Source organism: Acomys minous (genome assembly GCF_964271855.1).
Source record: "Acomys minous genome assembly, chromosome: 8".
Taxonomy (NCBI): domain Eukaryota; kingdom Metazoa; phylum Chordata; class Mammalia; order Rodentia; family Muridae; genus Acomys; species Acomys minous.
The window spans coordinates 67,427,038-67,445,837 of NC_140489.1; the positions used below are offsets into that span (position 1 = coordinate 67,427,038).

General features: G+C 35.8%; 1 protein-coding gene across 11 annotated transcripts in view; it reads left to right on the top strand.

Moving 5' to 3' along the window:
* NOVA1 (NOVA alternative splicing regulator 1) overlaps positions 1-18,800 on the top strand; it is a 136,660-nt gene that overhangs the window by 31,572 nt on the left and 86,288 nt on the right. The window contains exon 1 of one of the 11 annotated variants that reach the window (XM_084793247.1): positions 8,145-8,374. The exons of 9 other annotated variants lie outside the window; for them this stretch is intronic. The gene's annotated coding sequence lies outside the window, so the exon portion shown is untranslated. Of the gene's footprint in view, positions 1-8,144; positions 8,375-11,991; positions 12,134-18,800 lie in introns of those variants that run through there. One more of the 11 variants, XM_084793256.1, reaches the window with a different exon arrangement.

The window sequence follows — 18,800 nt, forward strand, 5'->3', positions numbered from 1 at the left end:
TTATATTGTAGCATCTTCTTCAGGCTTCTGGCCCAAATATCTGACAGACATATTTGTGAGGCAGGAACTATTTGAGGACTTGCTTACTCTGTCTTGGCAGAGTTTGGCCGTCAACTCTGCCTGCCTCCAAGCTTGTCCTTTTTTAGACAGAATTCTGTCTGTGGTAGAAAAAAGGACATTTTGCCCAGTGACTTGTTTGCCTCATTTGAAGCCTTCTCCATAAGGAGGTTCTTTGATCCTCATCATCCTCTTTGAGGTAGGCTGGGTGTTGCCAGGAGTTAACCTGTCTCATTATCAGTGAATCTTTAAAATAATAAAAACATTTTAAAATGCCATATTCTGGGTATCTCTGGGGTTTTTGAAGACCTTATCTAACTATACTACATTATTTTTCTATAGAACCATATCTATTTGCCGCACCTAACATGTATGTTTTTGTGACATCCATACTAATTTTATATCCTATCTTTTCTGAATGTTTATAAAATATGAGTTTTCTGGTAGGGTCTTTAAGGTCTATTGTGTATAGAACCATACTGTGTGCCTTTAAGGATTCTTTGACTTTTTCCTTGTCTGTATATGTAATTCTGATCTTTTCTTGTCTTATTGCTTTAGCTAAGACTTAATGCATTTTGTTGAAGAAAGTGGAAGGAGTGGATATCCTTGTCTTGTTTCTGAATTTTAGATAAAATGCTTTAGTTTTTTTCTCTATTTTGGATAATGTTGACTAAGACCTGCTGTATAGTGTCTTTATTATGTGGAGATATGTACTTGTGTCCTTAGATTCTTCAGAACTGTTCATGACTAGATATTTGATTTTCACAAAGGCCTTTTGTATAACTAGAGAAATGATCCTTTAGTTTATGTTCTTGTGTCTATTTATGTGTTAGATTATACTTACTGATTTATATATGGAGAACCATATATGATCTGGTATATATAGTATATACAGATTCATATTATATATACATATAATATGGATATATTATGTATCCATATGCTACCATATAGTAACCACTGAGTCTCTGGGATAAAGTCAACTCAATCATAGTGAATCTTTTGGATGTTTTTGTAAATTCAATTGCACATATTTTATTGAGGATGTTTTCATTGTGTTCAGTAGAGAGCTTGGCCTATAATATTCATTGTTGTTTTTGGAACTTTGGCTTTGGTATCAAGGTGATGGTGACTTTGTAAAGGAATGAAAGTGTTCCATCCACTTGCTGTATCTGTTTTACAGAGTAATTTGAAATGATTTCCTTAGTTCATCTTGAAGGTCCAATAGAATTCTGTACTGAAGCCATCTGGCCTAGGAGATTTTTAATTACTGCTCTGTCTCCTTGGTTTTTATGTTTGTGTACTGGATAGTTTTATGTCAACTTAACACAAGCTAAAGTCATCTGAGAGGAAGGAACCTCAATTAAGAAAATGCATTCATAATATCAGACTGTAGTAGGCAAGCCTATAGAGCATTTTCTTACTTAGTGATTGCAGGGGGAGGACCCAACCAATTGTGGGAGGGGCCATTCCTGCTTTGTTATACTGGGTTGTATTAGAAAGCAGCAAGTTAGTAACACCCTTCTCAGGCCTCTGTATCAGCTTCTGAGTCTAGGTTCCTGCTCTATTTGAGTTACTGTTCTGACTTCCTCTTATGATGGAAATGAAAGCCAAAAAAACCCATAACTTCCAAACTTGCTTTTTGGTCATAGTATTTCATCACAGCCATAGAATCCCTAACTGGGAGTGACTGTTTAAATTATTTACTTCATTTTGGTTTGATTTTGCACGTCATATGAATCTAGAAATTTGTCCATTTTACAGGTTAGTGGAAGGTAAAGTTTTAAAGTATATCTCTACCATTCTCTGAATTTGGCTGAGTGTGTCTTACAATGTCTTCCTTTCCGGCTATACTTTTATTGAGTCTTCGCCTACTTCTCTTGTTTAATTTTGTTTTGTGATCTTGTTAATTTTTCAAAAGAACTAAGTCTTAGTTTGACTCTTTGTATTGATTTCTACCCCCATTACTTTCATTTTTAATTTTGATCGTCTCTTACAATATACTAATTTGGGAAAGTGTTTAGTCTTGTTTCCCTAAGGTCTTCAGGTACATTGAATTATGAATATGTGATCTCACCAGCTTTCTTCTTATTTGTGTAGATACATAAAACTTCATCATGACCCATAGATTTGATATTCTTTTTTTTTAATTTTTCATTCAATTCTAGGAATTTTTAAACTTCCTTCTTGAAGTCTTCATTGGCTCAGTTATCACTCACTACTGTGTTGTTAGTTTCTATGAGTTTGTGTACTTTTTGTAGTTCCTGGTGCTGTTGATACCCAACTTTGTTTTCTTGTGGTTAGACAGAATTTAGGATGTTATTTCATTTTTTCTATTTGTTGAGATTTGCTTTGTATTTATTATGTGATTAATTTTGGAGACAGTTACATTGGCTTCTGAGAAGAAACTGTTCTTTGGTATTTGGGTGGAATGTCTATATTTCTGTTAGATCTACTTGATTTATGATGTCATTTAGTTCTGTGCTTTAGATAACCTTTCTATAGGTGAGGATGGAGTATTAAAGTCACTTACAGTTACTGTGTAGGGTTGGAGTTAGTCTTTGTCTTTTGATATAGTAAGTAGTATGTCTTTATGAAGTTGAATGTGTTGTGTTTGTTGTGTTTTGAAATATAATATCCCCTTGGCAGATTGTTCCTTTAAGGAATAAAAAATGCCCTTTTTTATTGAACTACTTTTGGTTTAAAGTCTATTTTATAAGAATAGCTAGTCCTTTTTATCTTTTTTTCCTATTTACATGGAATGTTTTTTCGTCATTTTTTCCTGCTGTTGTTTACTATTCATGGTAATGTGTTTATTGCAGGCAGCAAAATAATGGATCCTGAGTTGTTATTGAATGTTGTATATTCCTGTCATTTTGTTTTTTATGGTATTTCTCTATATTTTGATGAATTGCCCTGGCATTATTTTTATTATTTGAACTCTTGGGCATTTTTACCCTTCTCTTCAGCCTGAAATGTTCCTTCCTGTATCCTCTGTGAAGATGGGTTAGTGGTCATAAAACCCTGTAGTGTGTTTTTTTTTTTCATGGAAAGATTTTATTTCTCTTTTAATTTTAGTAGATAGTTTTGCTCAGTATAATAATCTGAATTGATGGTTGTGGTTTTTCAGGACTTAGAATATATCTTTTCAGACCCTCCTGGTTCTAAAGTTTTATGTCAAATGATCAGATGTTATTCTGATTATTTTTATGAGTGATTTGACTTTTCTCTTCCAGCTTTCAATAACCTTTAAAAGTTTCTATGGTTTTAGTGTTATAATAATTGTAATATATTCTGGGATGCTTCTTTTCTGTGTTGGTTATTCTATGTTCTGTAGGCCTTTTGTAACATCTCTCTAGGATATAGTCCTTTTGTAACTAAGTGACATCTCTTTAAGTTTAGGGAAATGTGTTGTATGATCTTATTTACAATATTTTCTATGCCGTCCTCTGTGGTATTCTTCTGTGCTCTTAACTCAAAGACTAGAACTTTTTACAGTGTCCCAGTGCTCTCTCATTGACTACTCAAATGTATTTTGTACATTTCTCACTAACTTTACTAAGTGATCTAAATGCTCTACTTTGTTTTCCAGCTTTGACTCTGTTTTTCTTGTGACTTATTATATTGGGGGCTCTGTCCACCGAGGGTTTTATTTGGCTAAATGATGTTTTCTAAAATTTCTTAAATGTTTCTAGCAACATTTAGGTTTTCCTTAGCAATTCTAATGTTGAATTCTATTTTCATATTGTAGGTTGACTTTTACATTTTATTTAATGTTTTGTTTTTACTTAACTCTCTGAGTATATTCATATCTTTGCATTGTGTAAACACAACCACAATCATTTTTATAATTATTTTCTTGAAGATCGTACAGATCGTTCTAGTCTGAGTTTATTACTGTGGTATTAGTAATTATGTTGAGGGCATATTGTCTTTTTGTTTCTGTACTAATCTGTCTGAAGTAGTGAGTGAGTATGTATATGTGTGTGTGTGTGTGTGTGTGTGTGTGTGTGTGTATGTGTGTGTGTTTCTTTTTTCTCAAATTATCTATTTTCTCTAGTGTATGCAAGATTGAGTTGCAAGAAAAAAAGAGACCTTGTTTTCTTTTGTAGAAGGTGTATCACTGGCTGCACATTCTAGTCTTTTTTGGAGAGTACTCTACCATCTATGGGAAAAGACACCATCTGAGGATCAACACACCCTTCTGTTGACCTTTCCTGTCTTCTCTGCTCATGTGGTTCTCTGAGTCTGTCTACCTTACCCTGAGTAAGCTCTTATAAACCTGCAGCTGAGGGCTGGAAACAGGCCCTACCCAAGAACAGTAAGATGCAAGGTCTTGGAGGGAGGAGCAGCTTACAGGGTGATAAGGAGTGGATCTATTCTGAAGTTTGGAATGCAAGATTGAGGAGGAGCCAAACATTCCAGCAGTGCTTGGAGGTGAGATACCAGAGGAGTCTAGATGTGTTACTATGTGGCATAGCAGTGCCTACCCCAAGGCTCAGAGCTGAAGAGATGGCTGCTTAAGTGGTGGTTTAGAGAAGATTCTAGCAGATAGGAATCAGATGGAGGGAGGTTGCACATTGAAGGGACTCTTTGGTGTAGGTAGGAGCCAGGAGTACCTGGTGGAGTGATGAAGACTCTTGAAGGTACCAGGTAGGACTACAGGATGAGGAAGCAATTTGTACATTTTAAAGAAGTATTTTGTTTACCAGTGGCTCTGGAAGAATATATAACAGTTATATAATTTACTGTCCAAATCATATGCTTATTTTCCTCTGTACTACACATTTCACCCTGTTTTCCAGCTGTGCCATGTTCTCTTTTATGTTTCTCATCTGAGTGCCACATCATCACGGTAGGCTTTCTAGAAAAATGCCTGTTGTTGTGTCCTTCTGGGCTTATGTCCACATGCTTTCCTTCTGTCACATTGTTACACCAGTTGAGGGTTGAAGAAGAGTAAAAATATATACTAATGAAGGAGAAAATATGATGGCTCCAGCTTTGAGTTAATCGCATTTGGTATGATTTCCTTGAATTATTCTACCAATTTGATTCCATGCAGTATTGTTTAATCTGTACCTCAGTGGCATAATAACTAATGCTAGATTTAAATAACGACCATGTTTCCCTTTCACTCTTGTCACCTGGTTTTTGTCTTGGCCTCCTTATCATATGGAAGTTTTGGACTTTGCATATGAAAGCCAAGAAATAACCGGTTATATATATGAAAACAGCTAGAGAAAAGCATGACAAAGTGTGGAGGTAAGAATGTTCTAGGACAGCAGCAGATACAGTAGACAAAGTCAACCAGTTAACCAAAGAATGGTTTGAATAGGATATCGGCTGATCACAGGGGGAAGTCGTGTAGGATGTTCCAAGGCTAACACTTGTAGATGGGCTCTTTTGGTAATAGACATCTCAGCTACCAAGATATCAAAAGGCTAACATGATTTTGACTGTTTTAACTCCAGTAGCTATTGTGGTTTTGTTTGTTTCTTTACTTGATTGATTGTTTTGTCTTTTGAGACTGAGAAGTGCTGAGTCTGCATTCTCCCAGGATGGCAAAGCATTCCAGGGCTCCTAGTGACTCCAATCACTCCTCAGTTTTGCCTTTCAATATCCATATCTGCCTCCTTTCCATCCAGTGTAATTCCTGATATTCAGTGTCACCTCTAATGATTCTGTTCTTAAGATATATTTAAACTGTGTGATAATACTGATGTCAGGTAGGTGTGTAATATATTCCAGAAACATATATAGTTTTAAATGAAATTCTAGAAGCATACTTTACAGTCTAACAGTTTTATCTCATAGCAACACTGAAGTAGTTATATCCACTAGTGTTTTGTTCTTTATGTATGCATGCGTCTGGGTGTATTTGTATGCTATATGTGTGGGTGTCCACAGAGGCCAGAAGAGTGTGCCAGATCCCCTGACAATGGAATTCAAGTGATTGTGACCTGCAAGACATGGGTGCTGGGAACCGACCTTCTGTCTTCTATTAGGGCAAGAAGCATTTGTCACTGCCGAGCCATCCCTTCAGCCCCCGTTTTGTTTAGTTTGTGAGTTACAGCTTTGCTCTTCTCTCTGCACTGGCCTGAACTTACATATAACCTATGCTGGCTACAAACTCTTAACCCTCCTGAGTCCACCTTCTACATTTTGGGATTACAGATATGCACCACCATTCCTGCTTCTATTGGACATACATTTACTTTTTCTTAAAAAAAAAGTAAGAGTTGATGCTGCTCTTTATATATAGTAATAATGTTGGTATTACAGTTTTAATTTAATCTCCATAAATTTTCCTTATATACACTGTACATTCATAGAAGAAAGGCTTTGAAATCAAATAGGAATGCATCTGGATTCCTCTTCTCTTCCTTAATATGCCTTTGATTTGGGGCAACGTACTTGAGCTCTGTCAAAAAAAACTGTATGTAGTGTATAAGGTATCAAGTGCAGACCAAACCTGATACGCTGACTTGCTTCAACATACAGCAGCATGTGGTAGCGAAATTATATGGGTATCTGATTGTTAGCCTTCACCTCATACAGCACTGTTGGAAGTTCTTTTTGTTGTTGTTCTTTTTTTTCAAAGAATAGAAATTTCAGTTCATATATATAGTATTGTAATCAAATTTATTTAGTACACCTTTAAAAAATATTAGCTCATCATTGCATGTTTTCTGCATGTGTGAATTTGAGGCTGAATATAGAATAGAAAACTGAGTGTTTTTTAAAGAACTCTGCATCCCGGTTGAATGTTCTGTACTTTCTCATCTTCTGGGATTACAGGAGGGAGGTGGGAAGCTGTTAAGTGGGGAGCTCGAAAATTCTTGCTGTCCACGGGCCACCTTTGTCTTTATTTTTGCCTTGCAGACAAAATGCTGCACATTCAATGTTAGTTATCCCTCGAAAAGTGGTAGCTTAAAAACAGGTACCATTCAGGAAGTGCTTTAGCTAGAAGCATTTTCAGAGAAAAAAAAAAAGCCTGAGGAATTAGCATGTTCCAGGGAAAGCAGCAAACCATGCGTAGTAATGTGGTGAGACTGCAGACACACATTTGAGGATCTGGAGCAAGATTTGTGTTGAAATATGAACTCTGCTTCTGCCACTTAGCAGCTGCATGAAACTCAGAAGTTTATTTCATCTTTGCTTTGTTTTTGAAGCATTGCATGTCTGCAACAGTGCCTACCCTGCAGACCTATCCTGAGGATGGAGTTAGTACAAGCATAGAGATCAAGCAGAGCGGTGCCTGGCTCGTTGCCATGGTGGTGGAACTGGTAGTTACTATATTATCATTGCTCTCAAGTGCTGTATACTGAGAAACTTAGTTTAGTTTTGTTGGTTTCTAGTGCCATCCATTTGTCCACAATTTTCAGATTTTCCTTGTGTTTTATAGCTGAGTAGTATTCCGTAGTGTAAATGTACCATAGTTTCTTTATCCATTCTTCAACTGAGGGGCATTTAGGCTGTTTCCACGTTCTGGCTATTATGAATAAAGCTGCTATGAACATGGTTGAGCATATGTCCCTGTTGTGTGCTGGAGCATCTTCTGGGTATATTCCAAGGAGTGGAATAGCTGGGTCTTGAGGAAGCCCTATTCCCAGTTTTCTGAGAAAGCACCAGATAGATTTGCAAAGTGGTTGTACAAGTTTGCATTCCCACCAGCAATGAAGGAGTGTTCCTCTTTTTGAGTCCATATCTTATACATCACTATGCCGATTTAAGTTTCCAAGTAAGTTTTGGTAGGACCATGCAGCCTACAGCACACTGCTGATGATACACTTATATATGCACTGAGAAAGTATGTGAAACAAACAAGCTGTAGACACAATGGATTAATTGGTTTTATAAGTTAACCACTTAACTTACAAGTTAACAACTTAAAGATATGAAGTACTTTACTCTTAAACAGGAGATAATAATTGACTTAAGTTCTGTGTAGCATAACAAACTATTATATATTATATATTTTATATATAACAAATATAACATGTTATATATAATATGGTTTCTCTATATAAGCATATCTATGTTTGTTTTATAAACTAGGCATGGCAAGAGAACACCAAAATAACTAGCAAAGCATAATAATTATAATATATGACAAATTATATATGAAGAGAGTCTTTTATGTATTTCATTCTACTGTGTTGACATGTGATGAGCCAAGTGTAGGCTGATGTTCCCTATGATGAGGTGACGTGCAGTATGTATGCATTGTGATGTAATGCCACATCATAGTGAACTTTCTTCCTTGAGTTGAAATGCTGGACAGTCTGAAAAGAGATGGCTACTGCATGACCAGCAGGTAGGCACTACACAGAGCGGGTATGTAGGACAAAAGTGATGATTCACATGCTTGGCAGGGCTCAGCAGGATGGGGTGGGGTGAGGTTTTGTCACTTTGCCTAGGATGGCATGCATTTTAACAGTTACCAGTTGTTTATTTCTAGAACTTGGTTTTCTTTCTTTTACTATTTTTGGATTATGACTGACTGTGTATAGGTTGGAACCTTTGTAAACAAAACTATGGATGCTAGGGTAGTCAATATATTATATTTTTGGGAGAAGACTAGAAACTTACAAAGTAAAGTAATATATAGAATTTTTATTTATTTATTTTGGTTTTTGGAGAAACAGTTTCTGTATGTAGCCTTGGCTCTCCTAGACTCGCTTTGTAAACCAGGCTGGCCTTGAACTCACAGCAATCCACCTGCCTCTGTCTCCCAAGTGCTGGGATTAAAGGCATGCACATTTAGTTTACATTAACTCCTGTTTTGGGGGGAAAATCCAGTTTCCAATATTTTTAAACTTAAGTTTTCAACAAAAAGCCTTTTGATATGTAGCATTCTGCTAATTTGAGTACAGTTTCACATATCTGTATTATGCTAATAACATTTTATGGTTACATTCTTTAGATTCTGTAGATCCAGAGGTACTTCCTAGTGTCATGCTACATTCAGATGATTTATAACACTAACAATAGGATCCCAAGTGTCAGGATCTCTAAAACTAATATGGCAGGGATCTTCTGCACTGCTTACTAATCATCTCACTTTGCCTCTCTGCACGATTTTCTCTTCTATAAAATGCGACTAAATGGAAGTTCATTTTTAAAGTTTTTATAAGAGTTCATAGTAAACAAAATACACTTGCTGTTTTTTATTTCTATTTTATCATTAATTTCAGATTTTTTAAACTTCTAATTGGTTTCATTAATTAATGTTATTTGTAAAGCTGACCATTCTACCTTTTGTTCCAACAAACAGTTTCTTTGACCCTTGTTTTGCTTATATGTGAAGTATTCCGGATTATACCTGTTTTATAGAACGTGTCAACTGAAATGAAGTGTGTACATAAAGCAGTCAGCATATTCTGACAGCAGTAGACGATGTTTCTCCTGTCCTTGCTAGAACGGGGAGCCGGGCCAAAATTGAATTCCAGTTCTGTGCACTTGTCAGTATAGGCAGCTTGCTCAGCCTCCCGACTCCCATGCAGGAAAGAAACATAAAACAAAAAATGCAGCGTTAAGGTTTCTGCATGTATTAGACACAACTGTTACCTTTCCATACAAGTAGAAGTAGTTGCAGATGTAATTAAGGTAGGAAAGCAGGGGAAGGAAACCGGGAGGGAATGGAGAAGAGCAGGCACAGGAGGAAGAAGGGATAGACCTGGGATAGTTAAAAGAACTTAATAGAAAGTTCAGGTGCCATGATAATTGCAATTCCAATAACATAAAGAATGATACCCAATAACTTAATAAATATGGATAATTAAAGCTAACTTTTGATTGTTGCTTTAAAAGGCCTTATCTCTTGATGGTGTTTGTTTCACCTTGTCAGATTTTCTTAAGTGGTTTTCTACTCATGAGGCATAATTGAGATGTTTGTAAGTTAAAATCGATACATTGACAGTAATCTTGTATTTATGGTGTAGGTGAGAAATTCATCAAATTTACTTTCTTAAATTATCTTTATAATTTAAATAATAGAGAACCTATAAGTTTTTGATAATGTTAGGATTCTTCTCTTTGTTTTTAACATTTATTCTTAAGGTTTACATAGTATGAAAAAACAAAGCTTCTATTTTGAGTGAAATGTTTCAGCAAAGCACTTGAAATAAAAAAATGAATTTATTTTTATTGGCATAGCACTAGTCAACAATAAATTCTGCTCAATAATGTATGATTTTTCAGTAATAATTACAACAACAACAACAATAATAATGAATACTATCTATTTTGTAAAATGTTATGTTTCTTCACTAAATGCAGAAGTGTACTGCCTTACTGCTGTGAATATAATTTCTGAGTCTAGGTGGTACACTGTCAGCACAGTGAAGCAGGAAATTATTCTCCTGTGTCAGCTACTGCAGTTAAAGTACAGAAAGGTTTGTGGTAAGATATAATTCTCTACTCACAAATCTCATATGTTATGCAAATAGGTTTTATAACCAAGAGAGTTTTAAGTGTTTACACACACACACGTTTTCCGGCTCTTGATTCTGTTGTACTTCCTCTAAGTACTTTGAATATATTCTTTTTGAAAAATTCTTTTACCATTTGAGATTATACTATAGTTACATCATTTTCCTCTTTGCTTCCCTACTTCCACCCCCCCAACACACACATAGCCTCCTTGCTTTCTTTGAAGAACATATGTATATGCATATATTCTTAAATACATGAGTACAGCCTGCTTAGTCTGTATGATTTTACTTGTATAGATGTTTTTAGAGCTCACCACTGGGTTAGCAACTAAGTGTGTTTTTCCCTGGGGAAGGCAGTTTCTTCCACTACCAGAATTTCTTAGTTGCCTGTAGATTTTTGTGTAGGGTTGCAGCGTCATCAGCTTTCCGTTATCTACTTTATTGTGTTTATGTTGTCATTGTTCGGATCATGTTCAGGTAGTTAGTGAGTCTATGGGTGTAGCTTCTGACATCACTAGGAGACATAGTCTCACAACTAACTTCCTGTTTTTCTGGCTCTTACTCCTTTTGCCCCGACTTCAGTGATCTGCTTGAAACTTAGGTATAGGGGTTACGTTATAGATGTGATATTCAGTGTGACTGGGCCCTACAACTCTGCATTTTGATTGGTTGTGGTTTTCTCTAACAGTCTTCATCTGTTACAAAGAGAACGTGCTGTGATAAGGGGTAAAGGCTATACATACTTGTAGGTGTAAGGGCAAATATATATAGTATAGTTGAGGGTTATACCTGTTTAGTAACGTTTTGGTTGTAGGGTCTCCAGCATCCATGAGTTCACTAGTCCCTGGAAAGTTAAAGTCATCTAGGTTTTCAGTACCAGGAGTGATTTTTCTCTTACAAGTTGGTTACTGCCAAGGTCTATGTGTGTCTACTGCGGACTTGAGATTACTATGCCATGCTTGGTCACTGATGTGGCTTATTAGCATCATAGCTAGATAAGACTGATGATTGCTTCCCTGCTTAGGAAGCTTACATCGTATCTGCTGGTACGAAGAAAGCCAGTCGTCAGGTAGGAGGCATTTACATAGTTCCAGCCCAGGGCCCTTTGAGCCCCATGTTTGAAGTGCATAGTGTCTTCAGCAATAAGGATTTATGTTCTACATCTGAGGTGCAGCCAAGGACAACAGCAGTAGCTGTTATAACTGAATTAAATCACAAGTGAACAAATGAGGAAAAACAACAGAGATCTAATTATTGCCTCAAAGTGTGTGTATTTGCGTGTGTGTATGTGTGTGTGTGTTTGTGTATGTGTGATTGTCTACACACACACATAAAAATATATATACATATTAATACATGTATGATTTATTTATTTATATAAGTTTATATATATTTAGTTATATGAAACTAGGGCAATAGATGAAAATTGTTTTATGGTTCTTTATGTATGTTCTACAACATTGTTGCTCTAATAGGATTTTTATATAAAATCTTATACTTTTTTTTGTCTAGGCTTCTCATCAAATGCTAAAAATTAGAAGAAATATCAAAATTAAGCAACGTTACTATTTAACCTAGATTTCCTGTGAATTGGAAAGTACTGTTGCTTCTGGAATTTTATCAACCAAAACCTCAGGAAGGTGCAAATTCTGTTTTGCTTATTAGTTGCTACTGTCTTTATGTGGTGTATAGACAAAGAACAGAATCATATTTCTTTATTCATTAAAGGCTTCACATTACTAAACAATGACCTTAATACTACATTTTAGGTTCCTTGCAGCTCAAATTTTCTTATTCATTTTCATGTAAGAAAATTATGAAGATAAATTATCATTAAATGTGATGATTTAAAGGCATTTTAACACATACTTAAAGAGAAGGCATGGTTCTAGAGTTATGGAAAAATTATTTTTAGTTTATGATAAATGATAATTTGGATACTTTATATGTCTTAAACACTAGTGATTTTTTTCCTTCTTAAGATTATAATTTAATTTCAGCATTTCTTCCTTCCATTTTCATCCCTCAAACCCTCCCATATACCATGCCCCTCTTCTTCAAATTCATACCCCTTTTAAAAAAAAAATTATTACTGCCTATACAAACTGTTCATTCCATATAATGTTACCTGTATGTATGTTTTCAGAGCTGACCATTTATTATTGGATAACTAATTGGTATACTCTTCCCTAGGAAGGCCACCTCTCCTGTTCCCAGCATTCCTTAGTTGTAGATAGTTCTTTGCAAAGTTGAGGCTTTGTATGCTTTTTCCCAGTGAGTTTGGTGTGTTCATTTATGTTGTCCTTGTTCACCTCACATTTGGGCAGTCATGTGAATGATCTTTATGGTGAAACCTCTGATATTAGTAAGAGAAACACAGCCCAGAAAAATCCCTGATCCTCTGGCTCTAACAATCTTTCTGCCTCCTTTTATGCAATGTTCTGTGAGCCTTAAATGCTTGAGTGTTTGTAGATGTTTCCATTAGGACTAGGCTCCTCAACTCTATATTTTGATTGATTGTAGTTTTCTGTAGTAGTCTCTATCTGTTACAAAGAGAAGTTTCCTTGACAAAGGGATAAAGTGTAGGGGTACCAGACAAATGTTTATAGATTGTTGTTAGAGATTACCCTGGTTGAGAAAATTAGTGTTTATAGAGTCTCCTCCAACACCCATGACCTCATTTGTCCTGGGTAGTTAGGTAGTTTCCAGTATGGGATGTAGTCTCCCTTTTGGTTTTTTTTAATTCTTTTTTTATTAATTTATTCGCAGTACATCTCAATTGTTAGCCCATCCCTTGTTAGTCTCCCTTTTGTTGTAGGAATCTTACAATCATCGAGCTCCACTTTACCTCTACACTTTTATTCTATACACATTATTTTGATCATGTTCTTGTGCCCACTCAACTTCAAATTCTATCTCTCAAAATATATAAACAAATGATAGATAAATGAGTAAAACCTAATAACAAAACAAACAAAAAACCTAATAAGACAAAAATGGCAAACCAAAAATGAAACAACAAGCTCTCCAAAATCCATAATCTGTTTTGTGATGGCCTACTACTCCTAGGCATGAGGTCTGCCCTGGAGTGTGGTTGAATACTAAATGACATTTTATTGAAGAAAACTGATTTTCCCTTTGCTAGTGGATTGTTTATATCATTGTAGATTTGATAGCTACTGTTGTAAAGGTATGGGCTATTAAAATTGTAAACGTAGCTGAGGAATATCAGCTGGGAATACTGAAGATTCAGGTGCAGAAGAGTTTGAAAAAATCTATACAAAATGAAAATATTTTTTAAAGACTTCTTTAAGGTAGAAAACTGTATCAGACCAGTTGTAGTCTTATTTACCATGTAAATTGCTACACATAAAGTATAGCTTAAAAAGGAAATTAAGAACCAATCCATTACAGTGTATTTCCTATGATTCCTTTTAGTATTAACACTGGAAATTAGTATTGTCGTCATTGACACTTAGATTTTTTAATTTCATTTTTATTTTTATAATTTTTAAAATCTCTTGATAGACTAGAACAACCATTTTTTTGAGATTATAATTACAACATTTCTCTTCTCTTTTTTCCTTCCCAACTTTCCTATACTGTTCTTCTCATTCTCTTTCAAGTCCATGCCCTCTTTTATTTTGTTATTGCATGCATATATGAATATGTATATAGATAACTTTTCTAAATAAAACCTGCTCAGCCCATATAATGTTACTTTTATATATTCTTTCAGAGCTGACCATTTGGAACTAGACAACCAACTGATATGTTCTTCCCTAGAAATCTTGAGGTTTGAAAGAGCTGCAAGGAATCTATGAACTATTTGACCAAATAATAAAAACTTACCTATATTACATATAATCCTTTGTATAAATGTGCATAAATAGCTTCAATGAACTTTTCTCTTCTGGATTGATGGTACTCCCCTCAAGAGCCAAAGACCACCTAACAAAAATCCCAGTACCAGCCATAAGATGTCCTCTTTTGGGTTGTTTGTCAGGGTTGTTCAAGAGACTCCTAAGGGATGCATTCTTTTGCTGTTTCCCTTGTTTGATCCCAGAGATAGAAAGTAAGTTCTTGTTGTTATTTCAGAAAGAGGCCCAGAAACCCCTGAGTAGTCACTGGCCTGATGCCTCTTCCCAGAGGACTAGTTTTCATGATTCCAAAGGTATCATCATGCAAGCTTTCAAAGGAGAAAGGAAACCAACAGTCCTACCCAGCCATGATGCCTGTGAACCACATCACTAACCATCATGGCATGCCATCCTTGATGGTGTAGTAGTGACTCTCATACTTTGTCAGTAACCAACCAGTTCTCTTATTGGACTTGAGGTCCACTACACAAAAGGGAAAACACGCCTAGGGCATGAAACCTAGCTACCAATTCAGTGTTATTGAAGCCTTGGTTAGTGGAGGAGAATCTACAACCTCCACTTTATTCAACCAGCATAGCCCCTAACAACAATCTATAAACATTTGTCCTTATACACACAGATAAGGGTAATCTCGGTCCTTCAGCAAGGAATCCTCTCTTTGCAAAAGACAGAGACTACTACAAAACTCACGACCAATCAAAATAGAGTTGTATCGTGATCCTAGTCCCAGTGAATACATCTACAAAACAATGGAGCATCAGAGGCTTGAGGACCATTGTGGGAGTTGTAGGGTGTGGTGGTTGTAAGGAACAGAGCATCAGGAAGGTTGCTGTGAGACTGTATCCTCGTAATGTCAGAAGCCACATCCATAAAGACTCACCCATGTGAATGTCCAAATGTGAGCTGAACAAAGATGACAAACATAGACATGCTAAAATGGACTGAGAAAAGCCATGAGCCCTCCATCCCAAACAAGACTATAGGCAGCTGAGGGAGGCTGGGGTGGTCTACTTTTTCTTCTTATAGAGTGGTTTGAGATACCTACAAACTTTGGGGAAAATCCCAGAATAGTGCTTTTGCTCCAGCCTCATCATCTGTTCCCTTGGTTCTAAGTCTTGCAGCCTGTCGTGCAGCTAGATGGGCCCACAATGATGTGGTTAAGTAAAGTTCGTGGCTTAGGACTCCCTCTTTCTGTTTTATATTCTGTGTATGCAAGTATAAACTGAATACTCACAACTCCACCATGACTTCTTGTTTCAGGTTTGCATTTTCTGCTACTATTTATTAAGATTACCCTCTGACTTTTAAAGGCATACTGGTTAATTTCTTTTATGACTGGGTTGTATGCCAATCATGTATGGGACTACATTCTATTAAGGAATAGTTGTATTTCCAAGTTGAGACAATTAAGAGTAAACCTGATGTGGACTTTTGGTGTAGGTTTTCACATAAGCTTTAAGCTGTGTTTTGTAACTAACAATGAACATAGTTGCTATATCATAACAGTATGTTCCTTCAAAGCAGACAGAGACACTGAGGCATGTAATTTTGGTACTTGGAATACTGGGGCAGGACAGCAGCAATAAATATGAGGCTAGGCCAGGCTGCATACTGAGTTTCAGGACAGCCTAACTATAGAATAAGACCATATTAAACAGACAAACAAGCAAACAAACAAACAACAAAACCCTATGCTTACTTTGCAATAAGTTGTCCAACTGTTTTCCAAACTGGCTGAATTATTTTGTATTCCCACCATCAGTAAACAAGTTTTCCATATGGCTCTGTATCTTTGCAAGTGTCAGATATCATTGGTGCTATGGGTTGCAGCCATTTAAGTGGACGTGTAGTGGGGCCATTGTAATTTTAGTTACAGTTCCCTAATGAGATACTGGTCCAGATTGAGTCCTTTCCTTCCGTTCATCTGTGGGAAGGCCTGACTCCCTCTGCTTTGGTGATCTAAGTTAGCAGTGGTTCTTATCCACTGTGACTGTTATCCTTACTAAAGGGAAATTTGCATATAAAGAGAAGTGTAGAGAAAATGCCACGAGGACGTGAAGACTGTGGTCTCTAACCGCACAGAAAACTCCTAGAAGGAATCATCCTCCAACACTTAAGACTCCAGCTTTTAACCTCAGAACACCAACAGGCACAGTTCTATTATGTGAGCCATCAATGGCTTATTTCTACTGTTTTGTTTTGTTTTGCTGATGAGCTATGTGTTCAAATATTTTGCCTGTTTTAGTTTGGTTGTCTTCTAATTGTTAGATTTTCCTAGCTTTTTTCATATTTTAGCTATTAGTCCCTTAATAAGATGCATTTTGTAGGTATTTTCTCACCATCTATGACTAATCCTTTCATGCTTCTAATGTTTCCCAGAGTTGAGTTGTCTTTACATAATTCAGCAGGTCAGTTTCCCTTAATAAGAATTGCATTGTCTCTAAAAAAAAATCATTGTCAATCCCATGATCACCTAAATTTTCTCCTTTGTTTTCTTAAGTAGTCTTAGAAGTAACAATGTCTTGTGTGGTCTTAGAAGTAACTTAGTCTTTGATTTACTTTGAGTTAATGTTTTGTGAAAGGTTTATAGTCTATATCTGGATTGACTTGTTAAAAAAACTCATTCACTAAAATACTTTTATTATTTTGTGAAAAATAGTTGATTACGTTTATGTTGTTTTACTTTGGTCACTTCTGTTTTGTCCTGTTGATCAATTTGCCTCTTTTTAAACAGTACCACACTGGCTTTATCACTGTAACTTTATAGATGCCTTCAAGTGGGAGAACCTTAGTCTTTTGACCTCATTCTTTTTCTTGGTTTTATGTTCACTTATTATATCTTTTGACTTATAACTAATTGATATCTCTACTATAACTTGCTGGGATTTTGTTTTGAGTTGCCCTGAATTTTTAGAAGAGTTTAGTGAGGGCTGGCCTCTTACCAGATATGTATTCCTGTCCGACTACATGGGCCACATGCCACTCATTCACTTAGGTCTCTTGATTTCTTTCATCATACATTGTAGTAGTCTTCTTGTAGGTCATGATTTTTTAAAAAATATTTTTAGTTGATTGCTGCTTTAGTTGGTGGCAGAAATCTGGAAGAGTAGGGCCTAAAAAGGGGTGGACTAAAGTATGCAATAGGAGTCAACTTTATTCGGAGCATCAGGCAGTTTATATTCTGAGGGTTAAAAAGAGTCACTTTCCAGAGTAACATATACAATCACAAGGGCAAGGGACACTTGCCAAAAATATGACTTTTCCATAGAGTCCTAAGAATAACAATAGCTGAAGTAAGCTCACTGCTGTCTGCTACACCTGGGTAGACGTAAAGCACAAAAACACATTTCAAGAGCAATTTTGATTTTTGAAGAAACTGAGGCCACGAGATTCTTGCCTTCTTTATTTGAAGTTTCTTACAAGCACTCAGAATTCTCACAGAACTTCATGTTTGGACCCTGTTCCCATAGTCTTATACGAGTGTATTTTAATTATTTAGTGTCAAAGTGACTGAGTTTTATACAGGAATAGGAAATGGAAAAAATAATTTTACAGCTTCTAAAATTTGTAATTATAAATTATCTTAGTAGCCAATATTGCTTTTTACCCCTCATGAGTGCTTGAGATGATTTGTGTTGAATGTATGTGTACTGATTTAGGATTACAAATGATTGTAAAATGAGTCAGGGTTATTCCAACAGTTACAAGTATCAATATAATGTTCCTGTATCCTTGAAAATTGTGACATTTAAGCAAAGATAAGGTCATTTATAATTTAGTTATGTAAAATGCTGATGCCTTTATTTAAAACGAGCTACCTGAGTTTTTGAGAATCCTCCTTCAAATATTAATTAAATGTTAAATGCTCAGAAAATGTGGAAGATATTTTGTTATTAAATTATCAGTTAGAACATTCTCTGAAATTGTTTCAGCCTTCTTCAATGCAAATATCAAGTGTTCGTTAGGAACAAGAAATCTGAATTTTGTTTTTCTTATTCCAAAACATTTTTTTCTCTATAGTCTTCTGAGTTGATATTTTCAAGAATTTTAATTTTTAGGTTTCCTATTTTGTTCATAGATGGAACCCAAGGCTGTGGCCATGCTAGACAGATGCTCTACCCCTGAGTTACATCTCTGGCCTCTTATTTTTCAGCTTTCTATAAACCCAAATATTCTCCACAAAATCTGCAAAATATTTGCATTTATATCATATTAATCACTTAGCGTTCCTGATAAAAGTTTTTTTTTTTTTTACAGATTTTCAATTATTTCCACAATTTTTTCTAAAGACTTTCTTGTTCTTAAAATTCCATATATTTATTGTGTATGGACATGTGCTTGTCATGCATGTACTATGTATATGTCAGAGGTCACCTTGCAGGACTTGGTTATTCACCATATGCTCTTGAACCTCTAACTCAGGCCA